At 42.1% G+C, this 19,700-nt stretch overlaps 1 protein-coding gene across 4 annotated transcripts in view; it reads left to right on the forward strand.

The window, feature by feature from the left end:
- Positions 1-19,700, forward strand: part of BNC2 (basonuclin zinc finger protein 2) — a 486,409-nt gene that overhangs the window by 75,999 nt on the left and 390,710 nt on the right. The gene's annotated exons all lie outside the window — the stretch shown is intronic.

Below are 19,700 nucleotides of genomic sequence, written 5' to 3' on the forward strand. Positions count from 1 at the left end.
ATTTTTGAAGAGTGCGCAGTTGTGGAGGGATATGGTAGGGTAAGGAGGGGGTCATTGTAGTAAACTGGGGAAAGACCCAGCAAGGCTTGTTAGTGAGGATTCTTTCCTGCATCCCTTTGTGTTCGGAGATAAGATGCTTCTTTCCTCTGGGCATAGGGAGGGCGCCTGGCATTATGAGGGTTTTATGGCCTGTCCCAGGGAAGAAGGATGAGGGCAAGGTCAGAGTAACCTTCTTCTGCTGTTTTCTCAGACTCCTTAAGCTTAAGAGATTCAGTATACCATGGTGCTTTATTTTGTGGTTCTGAAGTCCATCAGGATACTACGGTTAATAGTTTGAATGCAAAAATAGAATTTGGGGAAATAAAGTTCTTTAAAACAAAACAGATTCTCTCAAGGGAACCTCTGTGATCATTATAGATTATTGTTTCTTCTGGATCTAACATTGAGAGTTTGATTGTGACTTTACTGAGCTTTTCCAAAGGATTTTAAGTATTTTTGCTATAGCTGTCAATTGAGATTTTGCTCAAGAAGTTTGAATTTGTCTATAAATACAGTGGGATTAACTTTTCTAGGCTCCAGTTCCTATCTTGTTTCTGCCCCAAAGAATTAGTTACTTTTCTGTAGAAAAGGGTAGTTCAAACAGTCTGTCAGGAATTAAGAAAAAACTAGAAGGAAATGTCATTAGTTGTGCCTCTGGTTGCTGGAATTGTAACTAATGTTTGCTTCTTTATGCTTTCTACACTTTTGAGATTTTCTGTAGCTGAGAGTATATTGTTTATAGAATCAGGGAGAAAAAAAATATATGTATGTGTTTTGTATATGATATATACATATAGCATATCTGTATATGGTATATATACATATTCTAGCTGAATTTGTTATACTTCAGGAGTCAAACATTGCCCTTTTAATTGCAGATACAGGAACCTTGGTTCTGGACAATAAAAAAACACGGCCCTGTTGATGATGGTATAGCTTTCAGAGCTACCTGCTGTTTGAATTGGTACATACAGGCATGGACCACCTTCTCAAGGGGTTTGTTGGTGAGCAAAGGAAGCAGCTGTGTTTACAACTTACATGGTGGAAAGGGCTCACCATTCTTGCTGTTACTGTCACGTGCTTCTTTGGTTTCTGCCTCCCATGTGTATGTTCTGGGGGCATAGCCATAGTTTCTGTAATGCCCCTTCAGTGTGTTTGTGCAATGGAAGTGAGTTCATAGGACAGGATGGTGGGGAGAATTGCGATAATTTCAGAATTTTCTCTTATTACGTCTGTATAGTTTAGTGGAGAATATAAAATAGCATAAAATGAGTACCTCCTGCTGGATAGATGCGTTCAGGATTTGCTTGTAATTCATACAGTCCTTTGGAAAAGGCAATGGCACCCCACTCCAGTACTCTTGCCTGGAAAATCCCATGGATGGAGGAGCCTGGTAGGCTGCAGTCCATGGGGTCGCTAGAGTGCGACACGACTGAGCGACTTCACTTTCACTCTTCACTTTCATGCATTGGAGAAGGAAATGGCAACCCACTCCAGTGTTCTTGCCTGGAAAATCCCATGGATGGAGGAGCCTGGTGGGCTGCAGTCCATGGAGTCGCTAAGAGTCGGACACGACTGAGCAACTTCACTTTCACTTTTCACTTTCATGCATCAGAGAAGGAAATGGCAACCCACTCCAGTGTTCTGCTTGCAGCATCTCAGGGATGGGGGAGCCTGATGGGCTGCCGTCTATGGGGTCACACAGAGTCAGACACGACTGAAGTGACTTAGCAGCAGCAGCAGCAGCAGCAGCAGCAGCATATAGTCCCTAGTGTAGTTTTGAATGTTACTTCGAGTTGGAGGAATTTCTTTGAACCATAACATGTTACAGTTACTTGGAAAAATTATGTAGAAGACGTATTAAAAAAAACTGCTTTGTTACTTTTTTAAAAATTTAGTTTTTTTTTAATTGGAAGATAATTACTTTACAATATTTTGATGGTTCTGCTGTACATCAACATGAGTCACTCATAGGTATACATACGTCTCCTCTCTCTTAAACCTCCTTCCCACATGCTGTGTTACTTTTTAAGTGTGATCTTGGGTCTAGTACTTTCGCCCTCTGAACTTTGTTACCTTCATCTGTAAAATGGGCATACTAATGACACCTTCCATTATGATAATTGTGGGGATTTATGAAAATATTTTGTAAATCCATGTATGTTTCTTTTATTGACTAAGCTACTTTTGGCAAACTACCTAAATTTCAGTCGAGGTGATTTGGATCAAATCCTTGACTTCACAGCCCAGAACCAAACTGCCTTTATCCATTCTCCTTGAAAGAGGAGAGGTCAAAGATGTATGATTTTAATTTTATTTTTGTGAGAGGCTGTGGTGACTCTAACCCCCCACAGCTTCCATTAAAAAAACTCAAAAAGAGCTATTCATTTTCTTTTTCTAATTACTTGGCAGAAATTCAGAATTGAAAGAGAGAAACAAGTAACAACCAACCTTTGCTTCAACAAAAGGGATTCTTGGGTCCTGGAGACCAGAGAAATGAGCAGGAATGCTCAGGGTGAGTTTGGGTGGATTGCAGAACCTGGGTAGTAATTACTTTCACTGAGCTAAAACTTTAAATTAATACACAGAAGCAGTTCAGTTCAGTTCAGTTCAGTCGCTCAGCTGTGTCTGACTTTTTGCTACTCCATGAACTGCAGCATGCCAGGCCTCCCTGTCCATCACCAACTCCTAGAGTTTACTCAAACTCACGTCCATTGAGTCAGTGATGCCATCCAACTATCTCATCCTCTGTCGTCCCCTTCTACTGCCTTCGATCTTTCCCAGCATCAGGGTCTTTTCAAATGAGTCAGTTCTTTGCATCAGGTGGCCAAAGGATTGGAGTTTCAGCTTCAACATCAGTTCTTCCAATGAATATTCAGGACTGATTTCCTTTAGGATAGACTGGTTGGATCTCCTTGCAGTCCAAGGGACTCTCAAGAGTCTTCTACAACACCACAGTTCAAAAGCATCAATTCTTTGGCACTCAGCTTTCTTCACAGTGCAACCCTCACATCCATACATGACCACTGGAAAAACCATAACCTTGACTAGTTGGACCTTTGTTGGCAAAGTAATGTTGCTGCTTTTTAATATGCTGTCTAGGTTGGTCATAGCTTTTCCTCCAAAGAGCAAGCATATTTTAATTTCATGGCTGCAGTCACCATCTGCAGTGATTTTGGAGCCCTAAAATATAAAGTCTGCCACTGTTTCCACTGTTTCTCCTCCATCTATTTGCCATGAAGTGATGGGACCGGATGACATGATCTCAGTTTTCTGAATGTTGAATTTTAAGCCAACTTTTTCACTCTCCTCTTTCACTTTCATTAAGAGGCTCTTTAGTTCTTCTTTGCTTTCTGCCATAAGTGTGGTGTCATCTGCATATCTGAGGTTATTGATATTTCTACTGGCAATCTTGATTCCAGCTTGTGCTTCATCCAGTCCAGCATTTTGCATGATGTTCTCTGCCTATAGGTTAAATAAGCAGAGTGACAATATACCGCCTTGATGTATTCCTTTTCCTATTTGGAACCAGTCTGTTGTTCCATGTCCAGTTCTAACTGTTGCACAGAAGCAGAGCCAGATGAAAATTCAGATTTGGACCTCTTCCCTTCCTCTGCATGGTTGTCCCCCACTTTCTTTCTGGAGGCAGTCTTCTCTTTTGTGAGATAGCCTTTCTTCCCTTCCTGGGACTTCACATGGATTTACATGCCCAACCCTGGCAGACTCAGGTTGTAACTCAGACCCTTTTGCTTTGGTTGTCTTTGACAACTCTTGGTAGGGACATATGACTTTTAGATCAGCCAGCTTTCCAGTAGAAAGAAGCCCTGGTTCTTTTAAGAGTTTTCAATTAGATGCCAGGTGTTGATAGATTCAGTTTATTTTGGGGTTCACATTTCTAGAATTGGCAAGCTTTAGCTCTTGGATTTTTGTGACACTTATCAAATATGTGCCTTGGGGGGCCAAGGAGGTTTTATTTTAAAGCTAATATGTTCATTTCAGTTCAGTCGCTCAGTTGTGTCCTACTCTTTGCGACCCAATGAACCACAGCATGTCAGGCCTCCCTGTCCATCTCCAACTCCCAGAGTCTACCCAAACCCATGTCCATTGAGTTGGTGATGCCATCCAACCATTTCATCCTCTGTCGTCCCCTTCTCCTCCTGCCCTCAGTCTTCCCCAGCATCAGGGTCTTTTCAAATGAGTCAGCTCTTTGCATCAGGTGGCCAAAGTATTGGAGCTTCAGCTTCAGCATCGGTCCTTCCAATGAATACCCAGGACTGATATGCTTTAGGATGGACTGGTTGGATCTCCTTGCTGTCTATGGGGCTCTCAAAGAGTCTTCTCCAACATCACAGTTCAAAAGCATCAATTCTTCAGTGCTCAGCTTTCTTTCTAGTCCAACTCACACATCCATACATGACTACTGGAAAAACCATAGCCTTGACTAGACGGACCTTTGGGGACAAAGTAATGTCTCTGCTTTTTAATATGCTATCTAGGTTGGTCATAGCTTTTCTTCCAAGGAGCAAGCATCTTTTATTTATTTTTTATTTTTTTATTTTTTTTTTGAGCAAGCGTCTTTTAATTTCATGGCTGCAATCACCATCTGCAGTGATTTTGGAGCCCCCCAAAATAAAGTCTGACACTGTTTCCACTGTTGCCTCATCTCTTTGCCATGAAGTGATGGGACCAGATGCCATAATGTTAGTTTGCTGAATGTTGAGCTTTAAGCCAACTTTTTCACTCTCCTCTTTCACTTTCATCAAGAGGCTCTTTCTGCCATAAGGGTGGTGACATCTGCATATCTGAGGTTATTGATGTTTCTCCCGGCAATCTTCATTCTAGCTTGTGCTCCCTCCAGCATTTCTCACGATGTACTGTGCATATAAGTTAAATAAGCAAGGTGACAATATACAGCCTTGATGTACTCCTTTTCCTACTTGGACTAGATCTGATAGAGTGAGTGCCTGATGAACTATGGACGGAGGTTCGTGACATTGACAGAAATCAAGACCATCCCCAAGAAAAAGAAATGCAAAAAAGGAAAATGGCTGCCTGAGGAGGCCTTACAAATAGCTGTGAAAAGAAGAGAAGAGAAAAGCAAAGGAGAAAAGGAAAGATATACCTATTTGAATGTAGAATTCCAAAGAATAGCAAGGAGAGATAAGAAAGCCTTCCTCAGGAATCAATGCAAAGAAATAGAGGAAAACAGTAGAATGGGAAAGACTAGAGATCTCTTCAAGAAAATTAGAGATAACAAGAGATCATTTTATGCAAAGATGGGCTCAATAAAGGACAGAAATGGTATGGACCTAACAGCAGCAGAAGATATTAAGAAGAGGTGGCAAGAATACACAGAAGAACTGTACAAAAAAGATCTTCACGACTCAGATAATCACGATGGTGTGATCACTCACACTCACCTAGAGCCAGACATCCTGGAATATGAAGTCAAGTGGGCCTTAGGAAGCATCGCTACGAACAAAGCTAGTGGAGGTGTTGGAATTCCAGTTGAGCTATTTCAAATCCTAAAAGATGATGCTGTGAAAGTGCTGCACTCAATACACCAGCAAATCTGGAAAACTCAGCAGTGGCCACAGGACTGGAAAAGGTCAGTTTTCATTCCAATCCCAAAGAAAGGCAATGCCAAAGAATGCTCAAACTACCGCACAATTGCACTCATCTCACACGCTAGTAAAGTAATGCTCAAAATTCTCCAAGCCAGGCTTCAGCAATACGTGAACCGTGAACTTCCAGATGTTCAAGCTGGTTTTAGAAAAGGCAGAGGAACCAGAGATCAAATTGCCAACATTTGCTGGATCCTCGAAAAAGCAAGAGAGTTTCAGAAAAACATCTATTTCTGCTTTATTGACTATGCCAAAGCCTTTGACTGTTTGGATCACAATAAACTGTGGAAAGTTCTGAAAGAGATGGGAATACCAGAGCACCTGACCTACCTCTTGAGAAACCTATATGCAGGTCAGGAAGCAACAGTTAGAACTGGACACGGAACAACAGACTGGTTCCAAATAGGAAAAGGAGTACGTCAAGGCTAACATGTTGATTGTTAATAATTTTCTAGTGTGCGGTGGTATAAATCACTGTAAAGCTGTATGCCATTTAGTGACATGGATTGGGAGGGGCATGCGTATATTTATATTTTCAGGTGATTGTCAAATCTGTAATACTTGAGAATTTATTCATTCTACAACCCTCTCAGACCCAAACCATCTATTATGTAGTGGAAAAATGGTATAACTAGAGACATGATACTTACTAACACATTAAGACTATGAATGGACTTAAACTCAAGTTTTCTGAGTTCAAGTTTAGTGGATCAGAAGAATTGCTACCTTATGGGATTTAGAGAGAATGACATTAAGCGTGTCTGTTTCGAGTGTTGAGAACAGTAACTAACGAAGGGAAAGACTTAACAAATGAAAGCCACTTTTTATTATTGCTGTCATTACGACCACCACATTGTGCAAGATTGTCAAGCAGTTCTTTGGTGTGTGCCATGCTGGAGAAGTTCATCTTTTGCTACTACATTGAAGCAAGTGCTCAACTTACGGCTCTATGTAAGGAAAATTCCACAAAGCGTCTATACTTTTGATTTCCATAAAGACTTAGGAGGAAATTCCCTGGCAGTACAGTGGTTAGGACTCTGTGCTTTGACTGCTGAGGGTCTGGATTCAATCCTTGGTCAGGGAACTAAGATCCCACAAGGTGCACTGCTGCTGCTGCTAAGTCGCGTCAGTCGTGTCTGACTCGGTGCGACCCCATGGACTGCAGCCCACCAGGCTCCACCATCCCTGGGATTCTCCAGGCAAGAACACTGGAGTGGGTTTCCATTTCCTTCTGCAATGCATGAAAGTGAAAAGTGAAAGTGAAGTCGCTCAGTCGTGTCCAACTCTTAGCGACCCCAGGGACTGCAGCCACCTGGCTCCTCAGTCCATGGGATTTCCCAGGCAAGAGTACTGGAGTGGGGGGCCACTGCCTTCTCTGCACAAGGTGTGGGGCACTGCCAGAACAAATGGAAAAAAAAAACCTCATGGAAAGCATTGGTAGAATATAGTTGAATGGTAATTTGGAATCCTAATTTTGAATTTTGTACATTGTGTCATTCATGGATTGATTTGGAGAAGGAAATGGCAACCCACTCCAGTATTCTTGCCTAGAGAATCCTGTGGACAGAGGAGACTGGTGGGCTACGGGGTCGCACAGAATCGGACACGACTGAAGACACTTGGCAGCAGCAGCAGCATGGATTGATTGGTGAAGAAAGTGGCAACTCACTCCAGTATTCTTGCCTGGAAATCCCATGCACATAAGAGCCTGGTGGGCCATAATCCATGGGGTTGCAAAGACTCGGACACAACTTAGTGACTAAACAACAACCGTATGGGTTGATTATATTTCCAACATACAAAAATTTGGCAAACGTGATTCTGTCAAAGTTCATCCTCTTAAACCAACAGGGATTCCCTGGAATCATGATTCATTTTGCATCAGTCTCCGTGTTTCCTTAGCCATCTACATGGAATATGTAATATTTCAAGTATTTAAATTTCCTAATCCTTTCAGCACAGGGCTTTAAGTTGGAAGACTTTAGTTATGAAATCTATTCTGATGTAATTATTTAAAAGATCCGACTTTTGAGGAATTTATCTTATGGCACAGGAGTATACTTACAATATGTTAGTTGAAAAGAGATAGATATAAAAGTATAAATATTATGACCCCAACTGGCATATAAAAAGGTAGATATATTAACAACAAATACTGGAAGGTAATATATAAATGAGTAAATAATAGTGTTATCTGTTCTCTTGGTAGATTAATAGCAAGTATGTTTTTAAAACTTTTACAAATTGTAAACTTTCTTTGAATTAACCTGCAATTCACTTCTTTAAAAAAATTTTTTTTTTTATTTATTTGGCTTTGCTGAGTCTTAGTTGTGGCATGCGGAATCTAGTTCCCTGAGCAGGGATGGAACTCAGGCCCTCTGCATTGAGATTGTGCAGTCTTAGCCACTGGACCAGCAGGGAAGTCCTTGAAGCTCACTTCTTAAACTTTGTATAAATTAAGAAGAAAGACATTGTCAGTTGTAGAGGAGAGCATGGCCACCCACTCCAATATTCTTGCCTCCAGTATCTCATGGACAGAGGAGCCTGGTGGGCTGCAGTCCATGGGGTCGCAAAAGAGTTGGACATTACCGAACCGACTTAGTGTGCACTCCAGGTAGTGATTAATGCCAGCTTGTGTCGTACTAGCTCGACTCTGGGTTTGGTGTGCTTGCTGTCTCTCAGGTAGTGTAGCTGAGTAGAAAGAGTGTGGCTGCTGGAGCCAGGTGAGCCTGGTTTTTACCCTGTTGCCTTCATTTAAGAGCTTTGGGATTGGGGAAGTTGCTTCTCTGAACTTTAGCTCTCATTAAATCAGCAATGCTCTGTCCTTTTTAAGGTTTCTTATTTCTGAAAGTGGCTTTCTCTTGGAGGTACTCAGTAAATACTAGCCTTTTTCTCCTCCCATCCATTATCCTCATTTCCCAATGCCATAAGGATCAGTTCAGGGAGTAACGGGACTTGGAAAAAAGTTTTAGTTTCATATTAACATTTTCAGTGGGCTTCCCTGGTGGCTCAGTGTTAGAATCCGCCTGCTAATGCAGGAGACATGGGTTAAATCCCTGGGTTGGGAAGATCCACTGGAGAAGGGAATGGCAACCCACACGAGTATTCTTGCCTGGGAAATCCCATGGACTGAAGAGCCTGATGGGCTATAGTCCATGGGGTCACAAAAAGTCAGACACAACTTGGCGACTAAACAGCAAGAGCAGCAAGCATTTTCAGTGGTTTACCTTTTCGGTCATCTTTTTTACTGTACAAGTCTTGGTTTCTGTGAGTCTCACATCCTTGGGAACCAAACTCATGACAATCAGGAAGTGTCTTTCTGCAAGGGGTGAGAAAACGGAGCAACCCTAAATGGTGGTGCGCTCTCTGGAGCAGCGTGAGAGCGTGTCAGCCTGGGAACGCTGAGCAGCAGCCTCCCCATCCACCTCCCCCTGGCAGGCACACAGAGGGTGTGGAGACGACTCTGGGGCTGAGAGAGGGTTTGTAATTGCATGGCCGTCTGGCCTGCCCTGAGCATTCTCTTCCCTTCCAGGATTCCTGTAATTGTCATCAGATGGCTCAGTCTCCCAAACGTTTCCGTTATTGCAGTGACTTCTGGAGTGTGTTTAAGGGGGAAAGAAACCAGCCAGAATTAGCAGTCATCATTTGTTTGTGTCTGTTCTGTTGTATGTAGACGTGTGCAGGGCAGGCATCTCTGGAGTATAGAGACACTGGTCAGATGTACAGTCCTTGCCATCTTCTCTAGTGCCTTCCTGCTGCTTTTGCTATTGCTTTTCCTCCTGTGCTACTCGAAAGGAAAACAAAATTGATAAATGATGAAGGAAGGGGTCCTATTTTCAACTCTAGTCTGTTATTCTTTTGGTCTCTTTATTTCTGGGGACAGTTATACAACATTGCATCTTTCCTGGGTGCAAGTCTTCAAGAGGTTAGGAGTTGGACAGTGAATAAGCCCTGTAATGAAAGATTCCAAGTCTTGGGCATGGAGGAAACGAGGCATTTGAGACAGACTTTGAATTTCAACTGATAGAGTTTGAATGACAGAAATGATAGCGTTAATTGGCAAAGCAGATGTTCAGGTGGAAAGAACAGTGATAGGAGAGATGAGATGATTTGGAGCGGTGAATAGGATGCAGTTGAGCTTCAAAACAAAAACTTTGTAAATTTCCCTTCGTTCTTTGAAGAGGGGTCAGCCTAATTCCAATTTTAGGCTGAATGCTATCTGTAAAAGCATAGAAGGAATGGCTCATGCCCTCAGACCCACTCTGAGTCTTTCAAGGTAGTATTTGAATTTACCTTCATCATAAGCCTGCAACTGAAAACCTAACTATAGGAAGATATCTTGTCTCAGTAATTTTTTTTTTTATTCAGGTAATCTCCTGTCCTTCCTGCTTTGCTAAGAAGGAAAGAATTGCCTAAATGAAAAAGGACAGCTAATTTTTTAAAAAATGAAAATGGAGTGATCGCCACATCTAAACCTATGTGTTTTTCCACCCCCTTGTTCCCTAAGCAGAGCCTGAGTACACAGGTTTAGGTTGGATATGATTGCTCAACTAGATAATTTTGGGAAGTGTACAATTGAAGAGAACTAAAACAGTTTCTTCTGATTCATGCTGTTGGCTGAGAAATTGTGCTTTTGAAAAGCTACTTTGCTCTGCTGGCTCTTACTTACTTAACGAGTGAAGTAGTTCATTGTATTCTGGTACCCCTGTTTGTGTGGTGGTGGACTGTTCTCTAAACTCACAGGGACCCAGCTCTAGAGAGTCGTGTGAACCATTTCACATTTGTCATATGCCTCTTGTACCATAATTGTATTAAATACTGATGCTTACCCTGAAACCCATTCTACCTCTTTCTTCCCAAGTAGCCAGACATGGGAGATGGGTCCAAGATAGCTCATGATTAATATAAAAACCTAAGTCATGATCATTTCTTCCCCCTTAGGAACTGTTGATCTGATAACAGGCATGTGACTAAGTTCTGGCCAGTAATTTATAAGAGGAAGTGTGCTAGACAAAGGTAGTGAAAGTTACCCATCTGGAAGGAGAGACAAATTCCTGCTTGGAATTTGTCAGTGAGGCTTAGTGAGGTAGTGAGCAGACTCAGGGGGCTGAGCATGGCAACAGGAAAGGCAGAGCTGATGTCCTTGACACTTAGCCCACATCTGCTGCTCCTGACTTGTTCTGTGAGAGAACTCATTGTTTCAGCTCTTACAATCAGGACCTTCTATTACCTGAGGCCACCCTGATTTCTAGCGCATAAAATGTATCTATGCATTTATCATGTCCCTTCCGGTATTTTCCGTGTGATTTGGAAAGTAGTTCTATTTTAAAATCTTTTTTAAAAACTAAATTTTTTTTTTTTGTCCATGCTGCATGGCATGTGGGATGGTTAATTTCCTGACCGGGGATCAAACCCATACCCCCTGCCTTGGAAGCGAAGAGTCTTAACCACTGTACTGCCAGGGAAGTCCCCTGGAAAGTAGTTTTTTATAATCTGTAATTTAAATCACACTGTATATCATTTAAAGTAGTTTCTATTTAAGGCATGAGAGACAGGTCCCTCTTTTTGATGGGAAACTAAAACTGTTCCCAAGGCAAGCGCGCAGCTACCGGTGAAGTCATCTTATGGACCATCTTGTCTTTACCACGAGGTACCCATCACGATGTGATGGGACAAACATTTTTGGGTTTGGTTTGTATTAGTTCTGCCCCAAATCTGAAAGTGTTAGAGGAGAGCTACTTGATTACTCTGAGTCATACTGAATTAGGTTTGTCCAGTTTCTAGGAGTCAGTGTTTCACTCCTTTCAGTGACCGTGTCCTTCTACTTTCTGTGGACAGTAGACATGTTAGTGAAGAAGTTTTAGAGAACTTGACCTGTGGAGAGAAACCTTTTGAGTTCAAAGACTTGTGAAAGTCCCTTGGACAGCAAGAAGATCAAACCAGTCAATCTTCCGGGAGATCAACCGTGAATATTCACTGAAAGGACTGATGCTGAAGCTGAAGCTCCAGTATTTTGGTAATCTGATGCAAACGGACAACTCATTGGAAAAATCCCTGATGCTGGAAAAGATTGAGGGCAGAAGAAGAGAGAGTCAGAGGATGAGATGGGAAGAGAGAGTCAGAGGATGAGATGGCTGGACGGCATCAGCGATGCAGTGGACATGAACGTGGGCAAACTCCGGGAGGTGGTGAGGGACAGAGAGGCCTGGCCTGCTGCAGTCTGTGGGGTCACAAAGAGCCCGACACGACTGGACTACTGAACAACGACAACAATCTGCTTCTCTGCTTACTCTCTGCATGCCCTTGGACACATTATATGACTTGCCTGTGCTTCAGTATGCTTCTGTAAAATGGAGACTATACTGGTACTTGTACCATGAGAATTCTCTTGTGTCATGAGAATTCTATGAGATTTAAGAAAATCTCGTATAATAATGCCTGATGCCTGCTAAGTATATGTTTGATAGGATAGTATCTAGTTGAATTTTTCAAAGTACTTTTTAAAATGTGTTTCTCCTTTGTCTCTCAGAACCATCTGATGAAGGAGGAAGTATCATTAACCCTATTTTATAGGGTACTGTGTTAGAATGTAACTTTGTTACTAGTGATAGAATTGGGATTATAATCTAGATCTCTCCTCTAATATGTTGTACCTGACCCTGAATTGGGTCTTTAGGAAGTGACTTCCCTGGTGGCTCAGACGGTAAAGCGTCTGTCTACAATGTGGGAGACCTGGGTTCGATCCCTGGGTCGAGAAGATCCCCCGGAGAAGGAAATGGCAATCCACTCCAGTACTATTGCCTGGAAAATCCCATGGACAGAGGAGCCTGGTAGGCTACAGTCCATGGGGTCGCAAAGAGTCGGACACGACTGAGCGACTTCACTTTCTGTTTTTGTGATCTTATTAATTAGAAGGTGTAGACGGGAAGGGCATAAATTCCTGTTGGTTAAATCTGACCCAGTGGTGAGCCAGATCATTCGTTCTAAAATTACTTGTTTACTTGTTAAACAAAGGTATTTCTCACTTTGCATGCTTCCAGTACGGACAGCGTTCAGTTGTTGTGATTAATTAACATGGACCCTCCATCAGCACAGCTTACATTTTGGTTATTATGTTACATTAACAGCGTATTAAAGTACAGCCAGCACGTCCTGTTGTTTGGTTCGTGAACAGACAGCAAAGGGCAGAGCTGTGCTGCCTCCTCGTCTCCCAGAGATAAACTCATGTGACATTTTGTGAAAATGGATAATTCAAAGAGGGAATTGGCGGACAAAGATCAAAGTGCAGCAAAGAAATGTGAAGTGCTAACTCTGGAAGTGAAATTTGAACCTTTCCTAAATCGAGTTCTAGGAAAACAAGCTGACTGCAGGCGTGTCGACGCTGCCGCTGTTCTAGAGCCTCTGTGTATGCAGCCAGAGGAGTTAGGGAAGAGGAAGTTGCTACGTAAATTAGAAAAGAGATTGTGACAAAAAGGATGAACACATAACAGAGGAAAAGATGCTGGTGGAAAACGTCCTTTTAAAGAGAACTCCTCAGAGATACTGCAGGACAATGAAAACAGAAGGGCTAAAATGTTGGAAGCTAATCCAGACTTAGGAAAATGCCGGTACAAAAGATGCTCATTTGATGTTTTAAATTATACAGTGAGAAGAAGGCAGCACTGTTCAAACTACTCAGACTGCTCTTGATGCTTTTTTTTCCGATAAAGAAATAAAATGCTTTAATTCTCAAGTTTCTAATGTTTTAAATTACAGTGTAGTAAAATGAATGTTTTGCTTTTTTCATCTTCCTATGTAACTGCTTTTTAGTGTTTTTGACAAAAAATGTTACAGATCATAGAGAAGCTAGAATTTTTCTGTTTGTTATTAAGGTTGCTCTGCTTGGTTTCAGCTTGCACGGTCATGTTTATCATCTTGTATTAGTGTGCAGGGCAAGGGCTGCCATTGTTTATTGAGCCAAGTGGGCGCTCTTGTAAGTGCTGGGGGTGCAGTGAGATAGCGACGCCTTATGAAACATCATTCCAACAAAAATTTATTGACTATCTGCCATGGACCAGGTTGCATACACACTTGGATAAAAGTAGTTCTTTTTCCCTAAGAATTCACATTTCAGTTGATCAATGAGAGACAAGAGCATTCATTATATCACAATATATGCATGCTTTCTTTGAAAGCAGTGATAGGGAAATAACTTACTAACTTATCTGCCTGGGAGTGTGAAGGTTGAGAGAAGACGGAAGACAGCCCAGAGGACTCAGTGGCTAATATGGAAAAGCTGTTTAAGAGCCGAACAGTGGTTAAGACATTTCTGCACCGAGTATGCAGGGAATTTTAAAAAGTTGGTTGCTGCTGGAATGTGGAAGGCATGATAGGGGACAGATCAGCAATGCTGAGTACTTGTAGGCAATGGGAAACCCTTGGGATTTCTCTGTAATTTCTTTCAAATTAAGGTATAATTTATACACACTAAAATTGACCTATTTTAGTGCATCATTTAGTGTGTTTGATCTTAGTCTTGTAACCATCACCGCAATCAAGATGAAGAACATTTACAGCACCTCCTCAGTGCTCCTGAGTGACTAACCCCTCCTCCCAACCCCAGCCCCTGGCAGCCACTGACCTGTTTTCTGTCCTTAAAAATTTGCCTTTCCCAGAACATGATATAAATGTAATCCTACAGTATGTAACCTTTTAAGTCTGGCTTCTTTCGCTTAGAATAATAGTTTTGAGATTGATCCATGTTGTTGCATGTGACAAAAAAGTGCCTTTGGGTTGTAAGCAGGAGAATTACATGTGAGATTTAATTCGAGGATGAATTTGAGAGAATGGAAACCAGAGGCTTGCACTGTAATTTAGCAAGGTGCTGATGGAAGGGAGTTGCAATCAAGAGGTGGGAGTACCAGACCACCTTACCTGTCTCCTGAGAAACCTGTATTCACGTCAAGAAGCAACAGTTAGAACTGGACATGGAACAACTGACTAGTTCCAAATTGGAAAAGGAGTATGACAAGGCTGTATATTGTCATCCTGCTTATTTAATTTATAAGCAGAGTACACCATGAGAAATGCTGGGCGGGATGGATCACAAGCTGGAATCAAGATTGCCGGGAGAAATATCAACCACCTCAGATGTGCAGATGACACCACTCTAATGACAGAAAGTGGAGAGGAACTAACGAGCCTCTTGATGCGGGTAAAAGAGGAGAGCAAAAAAACTGGCTTTAACGTCAACATTTAGAAAACTAAGATCATGGCATTTAGTCCCATTTCTTCATGGCAGATAGAAGGGGAAAAAGTGACATTTTATTTTCTTGGGCTCCAAAATCACTGCAAATGCAGCCATGAAATTAGAAGACACTTGCTCCTTGAAAGGAAAGCTATGACAAATCTAGGTGCATTAAAAAGCAGAGATATCAGTTTGCTGATGAAGGTCTGTATAATCAAAGGTATGGTTTTTCTTGTAGTCAGGTATGGATGTGAGAGTTGGATCATAAAGAAGACTGAGTGCCAAAGAACTAATGTTTTCAAATTGTGGTGCTAGAGAAGACTCTTGAGAGTCCCTTAGATTGCAAGGTTTGATGCTGAAACTCCAATTCTTTGGCCACCTGATGGGAAGAGCCAAGTCATTGGAAAAGACCCTGTTGCCTGGAAAGACTGAGGGCAGGAGGAGAGGAGGCAGCAGGTGATGAGGATGGTTATATAGCATCACCAACTCAATGGATGTGAGTTTGAGCAAACTCCAGAGACAGTGGAGGACAGAGGAGCCTGGTGTGCTGCAGTCCATGGGGTCTCAAAGAGTTGGACACGACTGAGCAACTAAACAGCAACAGCAGTCCCTGGCCTAGGAAGGGAACCACCCTGAAAAGTGATAGGCAGAGTTGCTTGCCCCTCTGAGGAAGAGCTTTTCAGAAAGGTGATTCACCACACAGATGCTCATACCCAAAAGGTATTGGGTACAAAATTTGCCCATAGCCATAATTACAACTAACAGAGCTCTTCATCCTTAGGCAGTTCCATGAGGTAGAGTGTTTTTCTCGTGTCTCACAGATGGGGAAACTGAGGTACAGAGAGGTCAAGTAACTTTCCCAAAGTCAAAAACACTTGCAGAGCTGGAATTCACACCCAGGTCGTCCGGCTCAAGTCCGTACTCTTTCATAGGAACATGAGGTCTTTGAGTTCTAGGATGCCAGCTCTGGGAATTATTTCATTTCATGGTTAAGAAGGATAGAGTTTAGAGTTGCTCTGAGGCGACTCACTGAGCATTGCAGACAGTGATGGAGACAGGACTAGTTTCCCTCTGCCCGGGGCTCTTGCCATTCTTGCAGTTTTGGTACCTTTGTCTCGGTTGCGTGTCAGTTTCATATTAGTGAAGAATAACTATGCTGACATAGGCAGACTGGCAAAATTTGTGTTTAATTCCTTGCTTTTCCTTAGCCTCGGCTGTCTCTTGTCTGGGAATGTACTAATTGGCTCTCTTCCTGTCCGCTCTGTCACTTTATTACTCCCAAGGGAGCCCAGAATCATTGTTACTGCTCTCTAGCCTGTCCTGTTTGGTCCTTGTCTGATCTTGTTCTCTTTCCAGTCTCTTCCCATTAGTATTTGGTGGGGTGGGGGGCAGAAGATGCCTGATCAGAGAGTTGCATTTTGGGGTGTGGGAGGAGCTGGGACTCTTGTGGTATTGGGGTCATTGTGGTTCAGATCAGAGACCTTCACTGGGCTGCTGACTGTTGGCATTTTGATTCTCCTGCCCCACGTGTACTCACCAGAGCACGCCATCTCCACTTTGGGTATAGAGAGCATCTCTCTGCATTTGAGGTTCAGAGCTAAGGCACAGTGCTGATCAACTTGCCCCCAGGCACCTTGAGTACACAGGGTGTCTGAGATAGAAAAGGGTGCTCTTGTCTTAACAGTTTACATGTCATCTTTTTTGTGTTTTCATGTTGAGGAGCCAAAATTTGGGGGATAAATTAATTTTCTTTGACATTCATAACCTTTCTTTACAGAAAAATCCCTCCTGTAGGCTTATTCAAGTGGAGATTGATATTTTTCTTCCATCTCTTTCTCTCTTCTTTCTTCCCTTTCTTCGTTCTTCCCACCCTCCTTTCTTTCCTTCCTTGTATAGTGGGTCTTTGTATGTAAAAATGTAGCTCCTGTTCTAGTCTCTTCCACCCACCCAACCCAGGAATGAAGTTGAATATTAATACGTTATGGCCACCATTCTCCCGCGGCTTACCCTTTCTCCACATTTACTGTAATTAAACATGTCCTTCTCAATTTCAACTCAGAATACCTGAAAAGACTCCTTGTTCCGTTAAAAGAAAGCAAATTTCCCCAGGTAAGTTCCCATATGTTTTCTGTAAAAACTGGCACACACTTTTCTTTGTATTTTACCCCTGTCAAATGAGATCCTTATAAGAATAATCAGCCAGTCCAAGCCTCTCATCTCTTTTTGCCTGCATTTTCTTGGGTAATTTTAACTCCTTTTGTGCCATCCAGTAAAGTTTGCATCTTTCTGTCACAAGAGTGTCTGGGATTTTTGAGAGTGCCACCTTCCTTTCAGTTCTCTCAGATGACCTTTGAGCTCTTTGTCTGTTCTGAATGGGTGCTTTTGCAGGGGGGGTAGAATTTTCCTCCACATCCCTGGGGAGGTGGGGGGTGGTGTCCCAGCAAATAGTGTCCTCGGGGTCATTTCTTTGTGTAAAGGATGCATATGTTTTTGCATGCTGTTTCTTAAGGAGGTCCCCCCAAATGTGTAAGCTTTAGGTCATACCTCATTTTCATCCTCTTGAGTTGTTCCTTTCAAGAAATATATAGGGAGAGCTCCCATCACCCAAATTAATCACCTGATGCATTTACTTTATCTGACCTTCCAGATGCAGTGTAACATCTTTTAAGTTTTCTAATTCTGCTCTCTGAAAATGCAGAGCATTTATTCACCCATCATGTCCATCAGGAGCTGAAGGCCCCGACAAGAACCTTTGCTGGAGAGATGCCTTAGGGTTTGGGTGGTCCAGTCTCTTATTGCAGCTGGTCCAGGTTAGCATCTAGAAGAGAGTTGGGTTTGGCGGAGGTGAGCTTAAGGTTCTAGTTCTTCATCTCTAAGGTGCAAGCACATTTAGCTTTTCAAAAAAATAGACGAGAAAGCTCTCTCTAGGGATGCTTTGTAGTGCAAGCACACACACGGAAACCACACTCCATCTCTAAGTGACTGTCCTGGTCTCGGAGGCCAGAACACCTGAGCGATGATTGTCTTCTTATCTTCTGTCCATTCCCTTCATTCACCACATCCTGAAAACTGACTGTTTTAGTGTGCGTTATCTCTTGGAGCTATCCCCTCCTTAAAAGTCTCATGACTGCTGTTGAGCTTGTTTGCTCCTCTTCAATGTTGCTGCCCTGCCACAAGCTGGCTGCAGTAACTTTTCAAGCTCCCTCCAGGAAGCTCCACTCCTTGGGATTGAAGGCTTTTGAAAACATCTCTGACTTTGTCACTACTCAGGCCCAAACTTCATTCATTGCAAGCTCTCTGATCAGAACAAGCCCTTTACTTCTGTATTCAGGGTCCTGCTTGAGAGGAAGCCAGCCTATCTTTCCACCTCAGTCTCTGACACTTTTTATACTGTGTTTTAGCCACATCAGTTCCTGGGTTTGCCTCCTTTTTTGCAGTCATTTTCTCAAGGCACTTAAGGCTTTGTGGCTTGTAGAAAGTTACTCGAATGGCTGTATGATACTCCAGACTAGGTTTAAAAATTCCTGAAAGTGCTTTGTCTTGTATGTTTTTAGTGGTGGTAGGTGTTCAAGTACTCAGCGAAGAAAGTAGCCCTAGACTGTTCCAAAGAGCTTTCTGAGCACCCCGTCAGGTGCACCGAGCGCTGGTTATCTGCCTTCCCTACCACACCCAGAGCCACTCTATAACTGAGACTGTGCAGAGTCTCTTGGATTGAAAAGATAAGCACATTTGTTTTTACTCCTGTGATGATGCTCTCCTCCATTCTTTGCATAGGATTTTTTCTTCTTGTTTTAATAAAAAATTTTGAGCTTTTTGCCACGCTCACTAGAAAAAGAAAATCAGATGCTCTTCCATGGTTAGTGGAGATGTATTAATCCCCTTTGTGTTTGACAGTTTTCATCATTAAAAAAAGATCTTTCAAAGTTTTAACGTGTATGTCAAGACAAAACCTTTAAAAATTTAAGTGAATTTTAAAATTTATATTTTAAAGATTAGAAAATTTACTCATGGCTAATCAGGTGGTTGGAGAAGGAAATGGCAACCCACTCCAGTATTCTTGCCTAGAGAATCCCGTGGACAGAGGAGCCTGGTGGGCTGCTGTCCATAGGGTCGCCCAGAGTCGGACAGGAATGAAGTGACTTAGCATGCATGCATGCATTGGAGAAGGAAATGGCAACCCACTCCAGTATTCTTGCCTGGAAAATCCCAGGGACAGAGGAGCCTGGTGGACTGCCGTCTATGGTGTCGCACAGAGTCGGACACGACTGAAGCGACTTAGCAGCAGCAGCAATCAGGTGGTTACATCACTAAGATTTGTAATGATAGCTCTAATTTTAAAAACCTGTGGCTGATTTATTTTGATGTTTGGTAGAAACCAATGCAGTACCGTAAAGCAATTATCCTTTAATTAAAAATGAAAGAAAAATACAAAAAAAAGTGTTGATATTTCATTTGAATTACTTTTTCTGGTTTAATTTTTTAATTGGAGGAAAATTAATGTTGTGTTGGTTTCTGCCATACAACTTAAAAAAAATTATTTCAAGTTTTTATTTTCCTGAACTGGGTCTGAGTTGTGGCATGCAGACTCTTAGTATCAGTGTGTGGAATCTAGTTCCCTGACCAGAGATGGAACCCGGGCCCCCTGCACTTAGCCACTGGACCACAGGGAAATCCCTTGAATAACTTTTTTTAAATTGTAATAGATATGTATTTAAAGTAATACATTTATAGCCTAAATAGTTCTACATTGTACATTTCAGGTTTACACTAACTTCATAAAAATATTTGATAACAGCTGTATCCACAGATTT

This window comes from Bubalus kerabau, chromosome 4, assembly GCF_029407905.1.
Source record: "Bubalus kerabau isolate K-KA32 ecotype Philippines breed swamp buffalo chromosome 4, PCC_UOA_SB_1v2, whole genome shotgun sequence".
Lineage (NCBI taxonomy): Eukaryota > Metazoa > Chordata > Mammalia > Artiodactyla > Bovidae > Bubalus > Bubalus kerabau.